The sequence below is a fragment of the Topomyia yanbarensis genome, chromosome 3 (assembly GCF_030247195.1).
Source record: "Topomyia yanbarensis strain Yona2022 chromosome 3, ASM3024719v1, whole genome shotgun sequence".
NCBI lineage: Eukaryota > Metazoa > Arthropoda > Insecta > Diptera > Culicidae > Topomyia > Topomyia yanbarensis.
Window position 1 is genome coordinate 219,000,999 of NC_080672.1, and position 19,855 is coordinate 219,020,853.

A 19,855-nucleotide genomic window follows, 5' to 3' on the forward strand; every position below is an offset into this window, starting at 1 on the left:
GCTTCGTCGACTCGGTCTAGTCCCCGGCGGTGGAGCTAGCCTACTCAACGGGCCAGCCAGTAGGTGCTGAGGTCCATCCAGCGATTCCGGGTGGAGCGTAGCTTCCGGTTCACTGGCGCCCCAACGACCTACTACTGGCTATTCGACACGGTCTACTCGGTCTAATCCCCGACGGTGAATCTAGCCTGCTCACGAGCTACCCGGTAGGTGTCGAGGTCGGTCCGGCGATTCCGGAGAAGCCTGATGTCCGGTTCACTGGCTCCCCGATGACCCTAACCTAGTGCTATATCGCGTACTACTCAACTGGTCCCCGGCGATGGACTTAGTCTACACCGTCGGAGAGTTCCCCAGCGGCGGAATTTCTCCCGAAACCCGATATGTGGTTTTCCGGCGGCGTTCTAGCCAGTGTCGTTACTTTGTTGGTCCCTTCGCCACTTCCTCTGCAGCTCGGAGAGTATACTCGTAACCACTCTGTTGACAGCGTGCCAGATACGCTCGTCGCGGCACATCTCTTCGACGATATTGTCCACTGTCACACCAGGCATACCGCTTCGGACTTCTTCGAATCTAGGGTATTCGAAGACTACATGTTCCGGCGTCTCTTGTACGTTCACACACTCCGGGCAAATGGGTGACGAAGCGTGTCCAAACCGATTTAGGTACTTCCGGAAGCATCCGTGCCCTGACAAAAACTGCGTCAAATAGAAGTTGTAACAATTCATGTTGTTACATGTATAAAAAAAAAATTAAAATCGGTCTTGAAACCAATCGATATTTGCGCATGCAATTTTAATACCCAAGCCCACTGTCCGTCATGTAAATAATGTTTGTAAAAAACCCTATCGCTGAGTAGCAAAACTATAATTAGTCCAACAGACCTTAACCGTCTATAAACATATATAAATTTAGGCGTATACCAACCCACTCATTCCAACTGATACAAGATTAATTAAAAGTGGATACACCTTCCTAGCCAATCAAAATTCAGTATCCTAATTAGAATAAAACAATAGCTTGAACCGGAAACAATTTTGTAGCCAATCAGATCGTACATCAAACAATTCTGTACTGGGCTGAAGGCGCAGTACAGTTTGAGATTCCATTTCTCGATCAATTTGGTGGAGACCGTACTTGAGTGAAGGTGTTATTTCGAGGAATTCGAGAGGTTTATAGAAGCGCGAGTAGTAACTTTAAAACAAGCTTGCTTAGAGTTTTGATGCGCGTTCGTGACTTGGATTGTGATAGTTTTGAACTAGAATTGGTCTGAATTAAGGTAAGCTTTATTATTCCAAAATTTTGTGAGTGCAACTTAGACTAAGAATACACGTTGAACAGGTCCGTTAACCCATTCAACGTGGGTGTTTGGTCTGGGGACCAGTGACACACGGGCGTAGGTGGAAGGCAAGCAGCTGGTTCTCCGCCAAATTTCATCCGGGAACGCAACCATCCCGTCGATATTCGTCCGGGAAAACACGAATCCCGCCTACCGGCCATCGCTACATCGGCCGAGCTGTGCGGCCTTCCAGTCCTTCCCGCCCTCCGTGGTCCATGCGGTCAAAGTCACACCGCTAGAATCGTTTCGGATCGTCATCCTTCAAACCGTCGCATCCGTCGTTGGAACACCGTCGTGGCTGGCCAGCGATACCAAGTAAGACCGTTCATTTTGTACTCACTAACCAGAGCTCTGGGGGGAAGAAACCAACCATTGTAAATAATGTTAAATGCCAGTGTAAATATAAAAGGCTAGATTAGATGTGATAATTTTGCGATCTTTAGTTTATTTTTAATTTTGGTTCAGAATTACGGTCTCGGATTAAATCTCTATACAATTATGATTTTTTGGTATTATTATTATTATTTGGGAAACGTTTTAGAGAACTAGTTCGGTGTAGGGCAAAATCGGGGGACGACCTCGTTAAAACATCTGGAATTGTGCGTTGTAATGCTTGAGCGACGGTGCGTCTCCATCGAACAGATCGTTTGCTTCGCGTTGTTCGAGCAGTTGGCTCGCTGATTCAAGACTCGAACCTGTTCCCGATTTCGAAGCTTTTGGGTGGTTGGGAGTGAAGTGCAGTTTGGGTGAGACTTGGGATACGTTTTACCCGCTCTAATTTATGAGTTTTTGGCCGGACACGAACTGACCAGTGGCCTCTCGAGAGAGAGAGTGGCGCTTAAGTCACTGGTTTAAAGTAACCATCTCCCTGAAAACTCTTTTGCTGTCCTTTCCATAGTTAGCTCTCGAAGGAAGATTAAAAGTTACAAAGTTCACCTCTCCATGTTTTCTATGTACCCAAGCAGACACATTTGGGATGAGTCGATGGTCCACCTTCCTATCTCCGCGTTGTCCCACTCTTGCTGCCACTTAGTCAACGAGCCCACTCGGACCAGTCTCCTTGCATTACGTTCATTTCTCCGCTGGTAGCATTCCACGTCCTCAGCCAGAGTGATGCCGATGGGAATCATCCCAGCAATTACACATACTGCCTCCGATGATATCGTTCTATACGTACTCGCGCCACGAACAGCCATTAGGCGGAACGTGCTTGTCAACTTCGTCCGGTTTCACTTTGAGCGTATCAGCCCAGTCCTGTACTCCATACTTCAGTATTGAGGATGAGACACCCGCCAGGAGAGGTCTCGTGCTGCCTCTTACTCCTCCGTGATTCGGCATGATCATTGCCAATGCGTTAGTTGTCCTCGCAGCCTTCTCACATACATTGTCGACATGGCTGTTGTAATTTAATCGATCGTCGACCATCACACTCAGGTGCTTCAGCGCCCGCATCGATGGGATGGACTGTCCCCCAACGCTGATCTCGAGACGCTGGATTTTTTGACAGTTGCTGACCAGCACTACCTCAGTCTTGTGATGAGCCAGCTGCAACTTGACTTCAGCCATCCAGGTTTCCACGATGTCTATTGTCTCTGCCGTCAACATCTCCACCTCCTCAAGGGTCTCTTCGGTTACCATCAGGACAACATCATCTGCAAAACCGACGATCTCAACTCCTCTGAATAGTTCCAGTGTTAACACTCCGTTGTACATTATATTCCAGAGCGTTAGGCCGAGCATGGAGCTCTGAGGTACTCCCGCCGTGACCCTAATCGACCTCTTCCCGATGTTCGTTTCGTAGACCAGTACTCGGTTCTGGAAGTAACTTTCAAGAATCTTGCACAGATAGTCCGGAACCCGCATTCTGTGCAGCGCTGCGGCGATGCCCCCCCAGCTAGCGCTGTTGAACGCGTTCTTCACGTCGATCGTTACCACGGCGCAGTAGCGATTTCCCCTTCTCTTTTGCTTCGACGCTTTATCCGCGCTCTCGATGACTGTGCGGATGGCGTCCACCGTCGATATCCCTTTCCGGAACCCGAACTGCCTCTGTGATAGTGCGCTCTCGCTTTCAGCGTAGCTGACGCCTGTTGAAGATGACCCTTTCCAGAAGTTTACCAAGAGTATCCAGCAGGCATATAGGCCGATACGATGCTGGATCTCCTTAAGGTTTCCCTGGTTTTGGCAGCAACATCAGCTTCTGCATCTTCCATCTATCCGGGAAGTAGCCTTCGTCCAGGCATTTCTGTAGGACTATCCTGAACATGTCCGGAAACACCAGGATCGCAGTCTTCAGTGCCACGTTGGGGATACCATCCGGTCCGGGAGCTTTCTTCGGTTTCAGCCCTTTTGCCGCATTAAGGAGCTCGTCGTTGGAAATTTGATTGTCACAAGCATTTCCACCGTCTGCATCAACGTACGGTGTAGGCGGCCATACGTTTGGGTCGTGCTTCGGCAAAAGACCCTCCAAGATATTTTTTAGTTTGTCAGCGTACATTTCGGCTGGCGTCATTGGACCCTTGATCCTGGCCATAACGACACGATATGCATTGCTCCAGGGGTTAGCGTCTACTTCTCTGCACAGCTCCTTGTAGCAGGTGGACTTGCTTAGCAATCTCGCTTTTAAAATCAGCACTGGCCGCCCAGAATGTTACTTTACACTCTTCTCGGATCGCCTCTGATCTTGCTCTTTGGACGCATCTTCTGGCTTTTAGACAAGCAGCCTGGAGGATGCTGAGCCTTTCGTTCCACCAGTACGCCGGACGCCGGTAGTTCCTCGGCTCCATTTTCCTCGGCATTGTTACATCGCATGCCCTCGCTACTGTTTCCGACAGCTCATCGGCGCTCGGAATTGGAGTGACGCTGTCAGCACGAAGTGCTTCCACAAAAAGGTCCTTGTCGAAGTCCTTTATTTTCCACTTCCGTTCGCCAGTCCTCACTCTCCGCGTTACAGTACAATTCTGCCGACCAATGGTGTAGTGGATAGCCTTTTTTTTCTTTATTTCTAAAATGGAGAATACATTCACGTACTAGCCCAGTACACGTGCTATTAGTAGATGCCAAGCTACCACACGGGCAGTACTGGGGATATTTTTTACGATGGAGAAGACTGTTTACGTACTAATCTAGTACACGTGCTATTGATAGGCGTCAAAGCTACCACACGGGGTGTACTGGGGGCGAGTCGGGTTCAAATGGTGACGCTGCCATTAATACCGACTAAACTCCATTGGGCTCCGCCATCGTTCCCCCCAGGAACTGCCTCTCGGTATTACTTCTGGGGGGATGGCTGTACTTGATGTACTCATTCACTCTCGCTCACGCTTACTTTTGTGCTCGCCTCTCCCATATCATGTGAGGCTGACTTGGATGCTCACCCTATCACCTGGTTCACTCTCGATCGTGCCACTCTATTATACCCCTGTCACTCCCCCTGGCATCGCATGTGGGACATTTTTCTTAGGCCCCACGTCTGACATACCATGCGAGGCTGACTTGTGTGCTCACCTTTCTCATTCCTTGCTAAGCTTACTTTTGTGCTAGCCTCTACCATACCATGTGAGGCTGACTTTTGTGCTCACCCTTAACATACCGTGTGAGACTGATTTGGATTCTCACCCTTTCACTCCTCTGCCACGCCACGAGGCATCGATAGCTAAGTCCCAACATACCACGCTACGATCCTCCCATCTTAGTATGAGGCAGTCCACTTATACGCCTATACACTCGCTCTTCTGCCTTGCTTCGGGGTGGCTGGGTTTATCCTTTACGCGGTTGCCAGTCACTGCACCAAACCTGCTTCAGGATGAATAGACCATTTACTCCCTTTTTTGCGCTCGGCCTTTTTCGCTCCAACTAACCAATCACTAGTTAGTCGTGCTCGTCGTCTGTTACTCGGTTCGCCAAATTACCTGTAACCTACAGGCAATCTGGGTGGTAGCAGCCGAGACTGCGTTCCACTTCTCTACCGATTGACACATCCGCTGAATAAGGGTATCAGGGGTTGTGTCCCAGCCACAGACGTCAAGCATTGGTCTTCTTTCGACGTCGAACAGAGGACATACGAACAGTATGTGTTCGGCAGTTTCGTCTACACATGGGCAGTCCGGGTAGGCTGGGACCTCCGCGTGCCCGAACCTGTGGAGGTACTGTCGGAAACAGCCATGGCCTGACAGGAATTGTGACAGGTGGAAGTGAACTTCCCCATGGGGTCTTCCCACCCAGCTCGATATGTTAGGTATCAGCCGGTGGGTCCACCAACCTTTCGAGGAGTTTCCCACTCACGCTGCCATCTGGTGACCGAGGTCACCCTGGTGCGCTCGCGGGCTCCTATATTTCCACGTAGCTCGAAACACTCCTCATCTTCCCGAATGACCATCCCGACTGGCATCATGCTCGCTATCACGCTGACCTGAGGATATATACGGCAACGCCTGCCAGTAACCTACGTCTACTGGCGCACACCTTTGAGCTGTTGGACATCATCCTTGATAGTGCCGCGACAGCAGTCGACGCTCTCGTGCATGTATAGTCGACATGGCTGCCGAAGGTCAGCTTGTCGTCTATAATGACTCCGAGAGACTTCAGACTCCGCTGTGAGGTCATCACGACTTCTCCCACATGGATAACTGCATGTTGTGCCGACTTGCGGTTGTTGACGATAACTACCTCCGTCTTCTGCTAAGCGAGCTCCAGGCCTCTCGCGCTCATCCATTCCTTCGACGTGTTGATCGCGTGTTCTGCGGTTAGTTCTACCTCAGGGATTGACTCCCCGTAGACCTCCAAGGTTACGTCGTCGGCAAAGCCGACGATCTTGACCCCAGGAGGGAACTTCAGTCTCAGAACCCCGTCATACATGAGGTTCCATAGCACCGGGCCTAGGATCGAGCCCTGCGGGACTCCGGCAGTAATCGGAACCCTTTTCTGACCGGCATCGGTCTCGTATAGCAGTACGCGGTTTTGGAAGTAACTTTCCAGGGTCCGGTACAGACCCACCGGTAGGCTAAGCCGGTGTAACGAGAGCGCGATGGCATCCCAGCTTGCGCTGTTGAATGCGTTCTTCAAGTCGAGTGTCACTAACGCACAGTATCGAATACCTCGCCTTTTCCGTTGGATCGCTATCTCGGCAGTATTTATCACTGAGTTGAGAGCGTCCACTGTGGACTTACCCTTCCGAAAGCCAAACTGGTTGCTTGACAGACCGTCCGTACCTTCTGTGTACGGGGTTAGCCTGTTAACGATGATCCTCTCAAGCAGTTTGCCAGTCGTGTCGATCAGACAGATTGGTCTGTATGCCGATGGGTCGCCTGGCGGCTTCCCAGGCTTCGGCAACAGCACCAATTTCTGCCTTTTCCATTTATCGGGGAAACGGCACTCGTCAAGGCATCTCTGCATAGCTAGCCTGAACATGTTCGGGTTCGCTATGATCGCTGCCTTGAGAGCGCTGTTTAAAACTCCATCCGGCCCTGGAGCTTTGTTCATTGCCAGGGATTTAGCCACTGCGAGTAGTTCTTCATTCGTGACCGGAGCCACCATTTCGGCCGTGCCCGCACTGTCTCGTAGTGCAGGTGGCCAAGGGCTTGTGGCTCGAGACGGGAAGAGTACTTCGATAATCGTCGCCAACCGGTCCGGAAACCGTTCTGGGGGTGAAGAGCCCCCTTTGGTCTTGGCCATCACAATCCGGTAGGCGTCACCCCACGGATTCGCGTTGGCACTCTCACACAGGTTGTCGAAACACGCTCTCTTGCTGCTTTTAATGGCCTTGTTAAGGGCCAATTTCGCAGCTCGAAACACTTCACGGCGGTTCTTGCTTACATCCTCGGTGCGATCTTTGCATCCTACGTCTAGCTCTGAGGCAGGCTGATCATAGAGCTGCAATCTCGGCACTCCACCAGTATACCGTGCATCTACCGTCTCTTGGCAGTGTTTTTCTCGGCATAGTGGCGTCGCACGCGCGTGATAGAGCAGCTACCAGCGCATCCCTGCTTAGACTGTCGGTGTTGGCCTCCAGTCCCAGGGCTGCGGTGAAAGCTTCGCTGTCGAAGTGATTGGACTTCCACCCGCGTACCTGGCCGGAATCTCCCGCCCTCGGATGCTGCACACCATAGTTGATCCTAAAGCGGATTGCTAAATGATCGCTATGTGTGTAGCCTTCCCCGAGCAAATACTCATGGGTTCAAACACCACATAGCCCCTTGAAAAGACCTTAAGCACAAAATTAATCACAAAATTCACAACCATCAAGACACCATAAAATGGTCTCATTAACCCACAAATACACCAACATGTGGTATTTTATATGGGATCTACTGGACCATGGTGATGGTGTTTTCATGGTTTGAACCCATTTCAAACACCCATGTCAAGCCCCATGACCATAGGGGTATTATGGGCTTTTCGTTTGCTCGGGTCGTCCACCCTCCATTCCATGCCTGGAGCCAGACTCGGGCTGGCAAATGTTACGTCAATCCATGCCTCCACCCCGTTTCTACGGAATGTGCTAGCGGAGCCATTGTTAGCTAGCACAGTATCAAGTTTCGCAAGCGCCTCCATTAGCGTTTGGTCCCTGCTATTTGTACAGCAGCTGCCCCACTCTACCGCCCAAGCGTTAAAGTCTCCCACTATAACTACCGGTTTCCGGCCCACTAGGTCTGATGAGAGCCTGTCGATCATCTGGTTGAACTGTTCTATGGGCCACCTTGGTGGAGCGTAGCAGCTACAATAGAACACACCATTGATCTTGGCAATCGCCACACCCTCGGCGGAGGAGTGTATTACCTCTTGAACCGGGAACCGTCCCGTTGTACAGATTTTCGCCATCCCAGGCCCATCCGACACCCAATTGCCGTTGCCGGCAGGGATGTTGTACTGGTCTGATAAGAGGGCGACATCTGTCCTCGACCCCGAGACCGACTGCCACAGCAGCTGTTGGGCTGATGCACAATGGTTAAGATTTCGCTGTGTAACGTTCACGGCTTCTTCTTATTTGCCTCACCGAAGGGACACGAAGGTCCGCCCATAGAATGATTACGGGCTTGCTTAGCGGTGCACATAAGGCATTTATGCGCCTTAGTGCAACCCCGCTCTTTATGCCCATCCTCGCCGCAGCGACGACATAGTTTGCTCCTGTCTGTGCCTTTACATTCGTAAGTTTTATGGCCGGACTCAACGCACCGATAGCACCTATCCACTGAGGGCGGCTGGGGTATGCTAACTGGGCATACTGATCAGCCGATCTGCAGTTTACCTTTCACGGTAACCTTTTTGGCATCTGCTTTCAGTAGCCTGAGGTAGGCTACTTGGGTGCCGGAGGGTCCCCCTCTCAAGCACACAGAGGCCCGATTGCCCGATGCTCGGTTGCTACGTCGCATTGCTCCTTGTCGGCTGCGACGACGTCGTCTGCGGTCGTGAACTCGTCCAGTTGTTTACACTTGAGAGTCATTTTCACCCCTAACGACCTCACTTGGGCGCCTTCACCCAGGACCTCTTGAGCCAAGGCCTTATACGCATTTTGCCTGTGTTGGTGCGTCTCACGCTGCGCACGTCTTGGCCGAGAGGCTTTCGGCCGCCCTCATCGACTTTCGGACGTTGGAATATTTGTGCTTGTCAGTTTTTAACCACAAGGCCTCGCCTCTGTCCTTAAGGTGAAGCCGACACCGGTGCATCCGGTGTCGGCTTCTTCTTGGTGACCAGCGTCCAGGGGTTTACGCCCCCTGCCCCGGTAGCGCCGAGTTGCTGCTACCTTCTCTCTGCCCAGCGGGGTCATTCTCGCCCCGGTTTAGCTCGACCAAACGGCGTTTGGCCTTGACGATTGCACGCCGTGTGGTGTTAGTTTTTTTACCCTCGCCTGGTGAATTCCTAGGGCGCTTCGCGTTCGACGCCGTCTTGCGCTAGCTTTTGCTCTTACCCTTCGAAGGGAACTCAGCCGCCGCTTCGAGCGATATGGCTGCTTCATAGAAGGGGAAGGGGATATTGGCATCACTGTTTGCTATATTCCGGTCGTCAGTAGAGCTGATAGTTTTTTTTTTGATTTTTTAGTGTTTTACACTCGCGATTATTTTTATTCTCGTTTTATCTGTATATCGTTTTATTCGGTAGTACGTGTGCATTGAAATTTCGTGACTTCAAGCACGATTATATCTACCAGTGTGATTCGTGAAAGTGATTGTTTTTGGTTGTGATTTTTGTTTTCATTTGACATTATCACTGCACAGACGTTACGCTCAATTTTTTCGCCAAAAGCGACATCTGCTGGTGGGTAGTTGAGTTGTCGCACGTTGCGTGCAAGTTCGCTTCCATTGACGCACGTTACCCGTTAGCGTTTTCCTGCGCATATTGCATACCCGCTAGGCGTTATTTCTACTTCAACAGCATGGCTTGTAAGAACTGCTCGAAAGTGGTTAATGATTCTGATCGAATCACATGTCGTGGATACTGCGGAAATTCGTTCCACATGATATGCGTCAAGATGGATTATGATGTTCGTGACGTCCTGGGAACCCACCCACGGAATCTATTCTGGATGTGTGACGGCTGTGCTGACTTATTCTCGAATGATAATTTTCGTAGAATGGCTTCGCGTTGTTGCGACATAGTGCCTGACAACAATTCTCTGAAATCTATAAAGAACGACATAGCTGATTTGAAAGATGTCGTCAAAGCTCTCTCGGTTAAAGTTGCCTCAAAACCGCTATCCCCAACTATAACGCCTTGGAATCGAATTGCTGAATATAATCCAGTTTCAAACACGCCTAAGCGCAAACGGGAAGATGATTCGCTCAAAACAAAAATTCCAAATATTCGTGGATCCAAAGCTGCGTTTGAAACAATAAAAACAATTTCACCACCTGAGGAGCTGTTATGGGTTTACTTGTCAGCATTCGATCCCAGCACGACGGATGATGAAGTTTCTACCCTTGTGAAAGATTGTCTGGGGGAGAATCTGCAACCGAGAATAGTTCGTCTAGTTCCTAAGGACAAGGATCTCTCAACTTTGAGCTTCATTACTTTCAAAGTTGGCGTTAGCAAATCATACAGGGATAAGGCTCTGTCCAAAGACTCTTGGCCGGAGAACATCTACTTTCGTGAATTTGTGACCAATTCAAAAATCCAACGACCTATCATCAGGATTACGGCGGAGAAGAATCCATCTGGTGGTGAACAGTAGCGCCAAGCTGTTCCGGATAAACTCATCTGTCCAACTTCTTGTATCCCGGCGAGCGATTTAGGTTTACCTGGCGAATCGGCGACTTCTTCTGTGTCAGGTAAAGCCAAGAAGGGTATATGTCCTTCCGAAGCAATACAAGATGCTGCACGCCCTCAATGTAAATTTCACTTACAGTCTGCTGATGAACACAACTCTACCGCCGCTGTGAATCTTCAATGTCAAAAACAAAATTTGGATCCCATCGTAACGAGCACGTCTCTTCATAGCACATTCGGCTCTACAACGATCACAGAAGGACTAAGCACTCTATGCTATGCTGGTATGACTCATCGCACCCTGGGACGCACTGCTGCTAGCACTATGGAAGCCCTAGATCCCCCTGCCACAGTCGAGCCATTGCAGCCAGCGTTCACCAGTCGTCCCGGTCCTGTGTGCAGGAGTGGTGAAGGGGTCTTCCAAATCGATACCAACGGCAATCAATCGCGGCATTCAAACCTACAAATATATTACCAGAATGCCGGTGGTATGAACTCAGTAATCGAAGATTATTTGGTAGCAAGTTCGGATGAATGCTTCGACATAATCGCCCTCACAGAGACGTGGCTTAGCGATAGCACTCTGTCAGTGCAAGCATTTGGTGCCAACTACGATGTTTTCCGAACTGATCGCAGCTCACGTAACAGTCTCAAGGCTACCGGCGGCGGGGTACTTGTGGCTATCCATCGTCGATTGAAAGCGCAACTGATTGACGATACTTTGGGGGTCTGTGTCGAGCAGGTGTGGGTGCGAATCAAACTGGCTGGCTACGCACTTTTTCTTTGCGTGGTTTATCTTCCACCGGACCGCACTCGCGATTCGACATTGATTGATTCACATACTGAGTCACTGGAACGGATTTCCGCTCAAGCAAGCCCGGTTGATGAGATCCTGATTGTTGGTGATTTCAATTTCTCCGGATTAAAATGGCGCTCTGCTTCTGACGGATTTATGTTCGCTGATCCCGAATTGTCATCTTTTCATGCTGGTATCACCAGTTTGCTTGACTGCTACAGTCTAAATCTGCTGCGCCAAACGAATAATGTGGTGAACGAGAACAACAGAATCCTTGATCTCTGTTTTTCGAGCAAATCTGACTACGCACCAAAAGTTACCGCAGCACCGTTCCCCCTGGTAAAGACTGTTAGACATCACCCTCCCCTGCATATATTGCTTGAAGCGATTCGAGTGAAGCATGACTGCAATGCTTCTGACACCGTCAGCTATAATTTTAGAAAAGCCAACTATAATAGCATTATTGACTTCCTGTCGAATATCCACTGGACTGAAATTCTCGACAATGATGATGTCAACGTTGCAGTGCAGACCTTCTCCAATGTTATGAGCTATGCTATCGATCGCTATGTACCCAAAAGAAGTGGCCTTCAATCTAAGCACCCAGCGTGGTACACTGCCGAGCTGAGACGGTTAAAAGCGACTAAAAGAGCCGCTCTGAAGAAGTACTCCAAGTTTGGGGGCTACATGCTGCGACAACACTACGTTCATGTTAACCAAGTCTATAAAAAGACATCGAAGCGTTGCCATGCCGATTACTTGCGAAACGTGCAACGTAAGTTGAAATCCGAACCTAAAACATTCTGGAAGCATGTAAACGAGCAAAGAAAGGAATCCGGGTTGCCTTCAACGATGAGCTATGGAGGACGTATGAGCTCTAGTTTACAGGAGATCTGCCAACTATTCTCTGAAAAGTTCGCGAGTGTTTTCTCCAACGAGAAACTGACACCTACCCAGGCTTCACGCGCGGCTCTCAATGTACCTCAATCATACCAGTCTTTGAACTCTATCAATATCGACAATAATATGGTACAACTGGCGATTAGCAAAATGAAGGCTTCAACCTCGGCAGGCCCAGATGGTATACCAACTATTATTCTAAAAAAATGCTCTGCCGGTCTAATTGAACCTCTTTGTCATCTGTTTCAATTGTCGCTATCAACCGGAGTATTTCCCGAACTCTGGAAATCCTCCTTCATGTTTCCAGTTCACAAAAAAGGTGATAAAAAGGTAGTTGACAATTACCGTGGTATTACAACGCTAAGCGCAGTTCCTAAGCTGTTTGAAATGGCTGTGTTGGAACCCATCTCCAGCCACTGCAAACAGTATATCTCCGAGACTCAGCATGGATTTATGCCGAAACGTTCAACATCTACGAATCTTCTGTCGTTCACAACATATGTTACAGATGCTATGTCGGACGGCCTTCAAACTGATGTTATCTACACGGATCTTTCAGCTGCTTTTGACAAGATAAATCACGCTATTGCTGTGGCAAAATTGGATAGACTTGGCTTTGGTACTAATATTCTCCGTTGGATGCAATCGTATCTCAGTGATCGTCGTCTAGCAGTCAAGATAGGTGATTGTGTATCCGAAGAGTTCTTTGCTTCATCTGGTATTCCGCAAGGCAGCCATCTCGGTCCATTGATTTTTCTTCTGTATTTCAACGACGTTAACTTTTGTTTAGAAGGACCACGGTTGTCTTTCGCCGACGACCTCAAGTTATACCATAGAATACGGAATACTGATGATGCAGCTTTCCTTCAACGCCAACTGGAAACCTTTGCGGAATGGTGCGAGATCAACCGAATGACCCTAAACCCCAAGAAATGTACGGTCATTACGTTCTCGAGGAAAAAAACGCCAATTCGATTCAATTACTGTCTAGCTGAATCCACAATTGACAGAGCGAATTGCGTCAAAGATCTCGGAGTTTTTCTCGATGAACAACTGACGTTTAAACAGCATATCAGCTATATTGTCGCAAAGGCATCACGCTGTTTGGGGTTCATAATGAGAATATCTAAGCACTTTTCAGATATTTACTGCTTGAAATCTCTCTACTGCTCACTCGTTCGATCAACTCTGGAATATTGTTCAGTTGTGTGGAACCCTCATTATCTCAACGGTGTCCATCGAATTGAGACAGTACAGCGCAGATTTGTTCGGTTTGCCCTTCGTCGATTGCCTTGGAGCAATCCTCACCAGCTGCCAAGTTATGAAAGCCGGGGTTTGCTTATTGGACTCGATACATTGCAAGTGCGACGGGATCTATTCCGTGCTATGACGATTTCGGATATTTTACAAGATCGAATTGACTGCCCCGAGCTTCTCAGTGCGATAAATATGAATGTTCGCCCTCGCGCCCTTCGCAATAATTTATTCCTCCGATTACCTCTTCGCCGGACTAACTATGGAGTAAACGGTGCCATCATTGGTTTGCAGCGGACCTTCAACAGAGTGTCATCCGAGTTCGATCTTCACATTCCACGTAGCAGATTACATGTTGACTTTTTAAATAGATTAAGAAATTATCATTAGGACCACACTGTGTCTGTTGATATTAATTAATTATAAATAAATAAATACCCTGTCTGGGTACCTCTGTCGGCCTTCTCTCTTCCCTCCCTCTTGGAGGCCGCTGTCTGGGTTCCTCTGTCGTACTTCTCCCGACATTCCACCCTCTTGGCGTAAGCCTGCTGTCCTTGTCTTGCGAAACGAACAGCTTTCCGGAGCACCAGCAGGCTATGTTTCAGCTCCTTGCTGATGTTTTGCTTCGCGCTAGTGAACTCGACTATTGCATCGAGCTGCTCCAACACTTTGCGCATCGCGGATAGTGGCCCGTCCAGCGCGTTGGTAGGGCTATTTTCTACCTCTGCTGGGGGGTCACTGGTGCTGTCGGATACAGCACTCATCGCTCCACTACTCTCCCCACTGGGGGAGACCTCATCAAACCACCTCTAGCAAAGGGGTTCGGCACTTCCGTTTGTTTATTTTTATTTTTATTCACTTCATTCATTAATCCCACGAGTAGCGCGAGAAAGAAAGGTCCACCACGCCAGAGCTCCACAGCAACGTGGTAAGGGACGCTTACTGTGGGGGTTGCCCAGGTACCCATTCATTCGATTCATTCGATTCATTCGATTCATTGGATTCATTCGATTCATTCGATTCATTCGATTCATTCAATTCATTCGATTCATTCGATTCATTCGATTCATTCGATTCATTCGATTCATTCGATTCATTCGATTCATTCGATTCATTCGATTCATTCGATTCATTCGATTCATTCGATTCATTCGATTCACTCGATTCATTCGATTCATTCGATTCATTCGATTCATTCGATTCATTCGATTCATTCGATTCATTCGATTCATTCGATTCATTCGATTCATTCGATTCATTCGATTCATTCGATTCATTCGATTCATTCGATTCATTCGATTCATTCGATTCATTCGATTCATTCGATTCATTCGATTCATTCGATTCATTCGATTCATTCGATTCATTCGATTCATTCGATTCATTCGATTCATTCGATTCATTCGATTCATTCGATTCATTCGATTCATTCGATTCATTCGAGTCATTCGAGTCATTCGATTCATTCGATTCATTCGATTCATTCGATTCATTCGATTCATTCGATTCATTCGATTCATTCGATTCATTCGATTCATTCGATTCATTCGATTCATTCGATTCATTCGATTCATTCGATTCATTCGATTCATTCGATTCATTCGATTCATTCGATTCATTCGATTCATTCGATTCATTCGATTCATTCGATTCATTCGATTCATTCGATTCATTCGATTCATTCGATTCATTCGATTCATTCGATTCATTCGATTCATTCGATTCATTCGATTCATTCGATTCATTCGATTCATTCGATTCATTCGATTCATTCGATTCATTCGATTCATTCGATTCATTCGATTCATTCGATTCATTCGATTCATTCGATTCATTCGATTCATTCGATTCATTCGATTCATTCGATTCATTCGATTCATTCGATTCATTCGATTCATTCGATTCATTCGATTCATTCGATTCATTCGATTCATTCGATTCATTCGATTCATTCGATTCATTCGATTCATTCGATTCATTCGATTCATTCGATTCATTCGATTCATTCGATTCATTCGATTCATTCGATTCATTCGATTCATTCGATTCATTCGATTCATTCGATTCATTCGATTCATTCGATTCATTCGATTCATTCGATTCATTCGATTCATTCGATTCATTCGATTCATTCGATTCATTCGATTCATTCGATTCATTCGATTCATTCGATTCATTCGATTCATTCGATTCATTCGATTCATTCGATTCATTCGATTCATTTGATTCATTCGATTCATTCGATTCATTCGATTCATTCGATTCATTCGATTCATTCGATTCATTCGATTCATTCGATTCATTCGATTCATTCGATTCATTCGATTCATTCGATTCATTCGATTCATTCGATTCATTCGATTCATTCGATTCATTCGATTCATTCGATTCATTCGATTCATTCGATTCATTCGATTCATTCGATTCATTCGATTCATTCGATTCATTCGATTCATTCGATTCATTCGATTCATTCGATTCATTCGATTCATTCGATTCATTCGATTCATTCGATTCATTCGATTCATTCGATTCATTCGATTCATTCGATTCATTCGATTCATTCGATTCATTCGATTCATTCGATTCATTCGATTCATTCGATTCATTCGATTCATTCGATTCATTCGATTCATTCGATTCATTCGATTCATTCGATTCATTCGATTCATTCGATTCATTCGATTCATTCGATTCATTCGATTCATTCGATTCATTCGATTCATTCGATTCATTCGATTCATTCGATTCATTCGATTCATTCGATTCATTCGATTCATTCGATTCATTCGATTCATTCGATTCATTCGATTCATTCGATTCATTCGATTCATTCGATTCATTCGATTCATTCGATTCATTCGATTCATTCGATTCATTCGATTCATTCGATTCATTCGATTCATTCGATTCATTCGATTCATTCGATTCATTCGATTCATTCGATTCATTCGATTCATTCGATTCATTCGATTCATTCGATTCATTCGATTCATTCGATTCATTCGATTCATTCGATTCATTCGATTCATTCGATTCATTCGATTCATTCGATTCATTCGATTCATTCGATTCATTCGATTCATTCGATTCATTCGATTCATTCGATTCATTCGATTCATTCGATTCATTCGATTCATTCGATTCATTCGATTCATTCGATTCATTCGATTCATTCGATTCATTCGATTCATTCGATTCATTCGATTCATTCGATTCATTCGATTCATTCGATTCATTCGATTCATTCGATTCATTCGATTCATTCGATTCATTCGATTCATTCGATTCATTCGATTCATTCGATTCATTCGATTCATTCGATTCATTCGATTCATTCGATTCATTCGATTCATTCGATTCATTCGATTCATTCGATTCATTCGATTCATTCGATTCATTCGATTCATTCGATTCATTCGATTCATTCGATTCATTCGATTCATTCGATTCATTCGATTCATTCGATTCATTCGATTCATTCGATTCATTCGATTCATTCGATTCATTCGATTCATTCGATTCATTCGATTCATTCGATTCATTCGATTCATTCGATTCATTCGATTCATTCGATTCATTCGATTCATTCGATTCATTCGATTCATTCGATTCATTCGATTCATTCGATTCATTCGATTCATTCGATTCATTCGATTCATTCGATTCATTCGATTCATTCGATTCATTCGATTCATTCGATTCATTCGATTCATTCGATTCATTCGATTCATTCGATTCATTCGATTCATTCGATTCATTCGATTCATTCGATTCATTCGATTCATTCGATTCATTCGATTCATTCGATTCATTCGATTCATTCGATTCATTCGATTCATTCGATTCATTCGATTCATTCGATTCATTCGATTCATTCGATTCATTCGATTCATTCGATTCATTCGATTCATTCGATTCATTCGATTCATTCGATTCATTCGATTCATTCGATTCATTCGATTCATTCGATTCATTCGATTCATTCGATTCATTCGATTCATTCGATTCATTCGATTCATTCGATTCATTCGATTCATTCGATTCATTCGTTTCATTCGATTCATTCGATTCATTCGATTCATTCGATTCATTCGATTCATTCGATTCATTCGATTCATTCGATTCATTCGATTCATTCGATTCATTCGATTCATTCGATTCATTCGATTCATTCGATTCATTCGATTCATTCGATTCATTCGATTCATTCGATTCATTCGATTCATTCGATTCATTCGATTCATTCGATTCATTCGATTCATTCGATTCATTCGATTCATTCGATTCATTCGATTCATTCGATTCATTCGATTCATTCGATTCATTCGATTCATTCGATTCATTCGATTCATTCGATTCATTCGATTCATTCGATTCATTCGATTCATTCGATTCATTCGATTCATTCGATTCATTCGATTCATTCGATTCATTCGATTCATTCGATTCATTCGATTCATTCGATTCATTCGATTCATTCGATTCATTCGATTCATTCGATTCATTCGATTCATTCGATTCATTCGATTCATTCGATTCATTCGATTCATTCGATTCATTCGATTCATTCGATTCATTCGATTCATTCGATTCATTCGATTCATTCGATTCATTCGATTCATTCGATTCATTCGATTCATTCGATTCATTCGATTCATTCGATTCATTCGATTCATTCGATTCATTTGATTCATTTGATTCATTTGATTCATTTGATTCATTTGATTCATTCGATTCTTTCGCTCCTTTCTATTCTTTCGATTCATTTGATTCATTTGATTCATTTGATTCATTTGATTCATTTGATTCATTTGATTAATTTGATTAATTTGATTAATTTGATTAATTTGATTAATTTGATTCATTTGATTCATTTGAATTATTTGATTCATTTTGATCTAGAAACAATCGGTGAGATGTATTTTAAAAGAAATTGGTCAAGGAGTCTAGAAAAATAATAATTTTTTTGTTACAGTCCTGCCTAATATGCAATAATTCCAGCTTTACAGTGAAGTGTCATTTTTCTGGGAATACATATTTTTTTCATTTGAAAACTATTAAACCACTGTGTTCCTCAGACATTTTTGCACAAAAAATATCTCAAACTTCAATACAACTTAAGCCAATCCCTAAGATACAATGTCTCATCGCGGTCCTCGCAATATCTCAGTAACCAAACAGAATTTTAAAAATCTTAAAACGCAATTTTATAGATATTTTCCAGACCAGAAATGTGACATATCTAACACAGCCACCTTACATAGGGGAGACTGAGGAGACTTGATCCCCGGGGAGACTTGATCCCATCATTGTAACTCGAAGGCGGATCAGAATACATTAATCAAATACACTAGAAAGTTGCGCAGTTTTATCTAAACATAAGTTTCTTTAATACAAACAAATAAATTGGACATGTGTTATCGAATTTTTACCGATTCAAAGAAAAAAAATGTCGGAAGAACTGAAGAAGATTTATTTTATAATTTTTCAAACTTTTATACAATTGATAAAGTCACCCACTACATACTATATTTTTGCATACAGAATTACAGGAGAATGTCAATTATATGAATACGTTATGATTGAGCTGATTTTTTTGTTCAACTATACTTGTACTAAAGTTTGCTGAAATAGATGCTATGGGTTCACTTGATCCCTTCAAATTTGTGGAGATTTGATCCCCTTCGCCATGCTTCATACACACCACTGAAAATAGCCAAATTCACATCAAAACAATTGAAGTCATTGTTGCCATAAAATAACAAAAAAATACTGTCAAAAATGAACGCTTCATCGTACAGAAACTTAACTGAAATTGTTTACTACAGTATACGTAGCAACCATGCATCCCACATTTGACGTTTCTCAACCATAATAACGACATTGCACAGAGATTTGGGGATTTCGTAAAAAAAATCTTGTGAGAGATGCGTAATATATTATTATGTAATCACAACAATGTAATCAATACCACAATACATTTATAACATTGAATGGGGTTAGGTACCTATTTTTGTCCTATTAGGGAGGGTACCACATTATTTCATTATTAATTTTATTATTTCAGCTTCTTTGCTTTTTTATTAGGAGCCATTTTTTATTTCGATTATAGAGGTTTTAGCCTTAAGGTCATTCGCCTCTTATTAAGAGCCAATATAATAACAAAATTGTCTTGAGAATGGTGAAAATCTTCTGTTTGAGCGCAGCAAAAACTCTAATCGAGTACCCCAATTATCGCAACACCGTTTGAGCCAATGCGTTGAGCAAAGATGGCAGACGCTGCTCTAACCAAAGACTTCAGATGGGTAGGATGATAATAGAAAAAGGATAAAAATAGGCTTATTACCCTACATGCTCTTTTAAACACGTTT

The 19,855-nt window shown here is 44.8% G+C and overlaps 1 protein-coding gene across 1 annotated transcript in view; it reads right to left on the reverse strand.

Annotated features, from left to right (window-relative positions):
* Positions 1–19,855, reverse strand: part of LOC131693880 (uncharacterized) — a 517,149-nt gene that overhangs the window by 72,765 nt on the left and 424,529 nt on the right. The window lies entirely within an intron of this gene.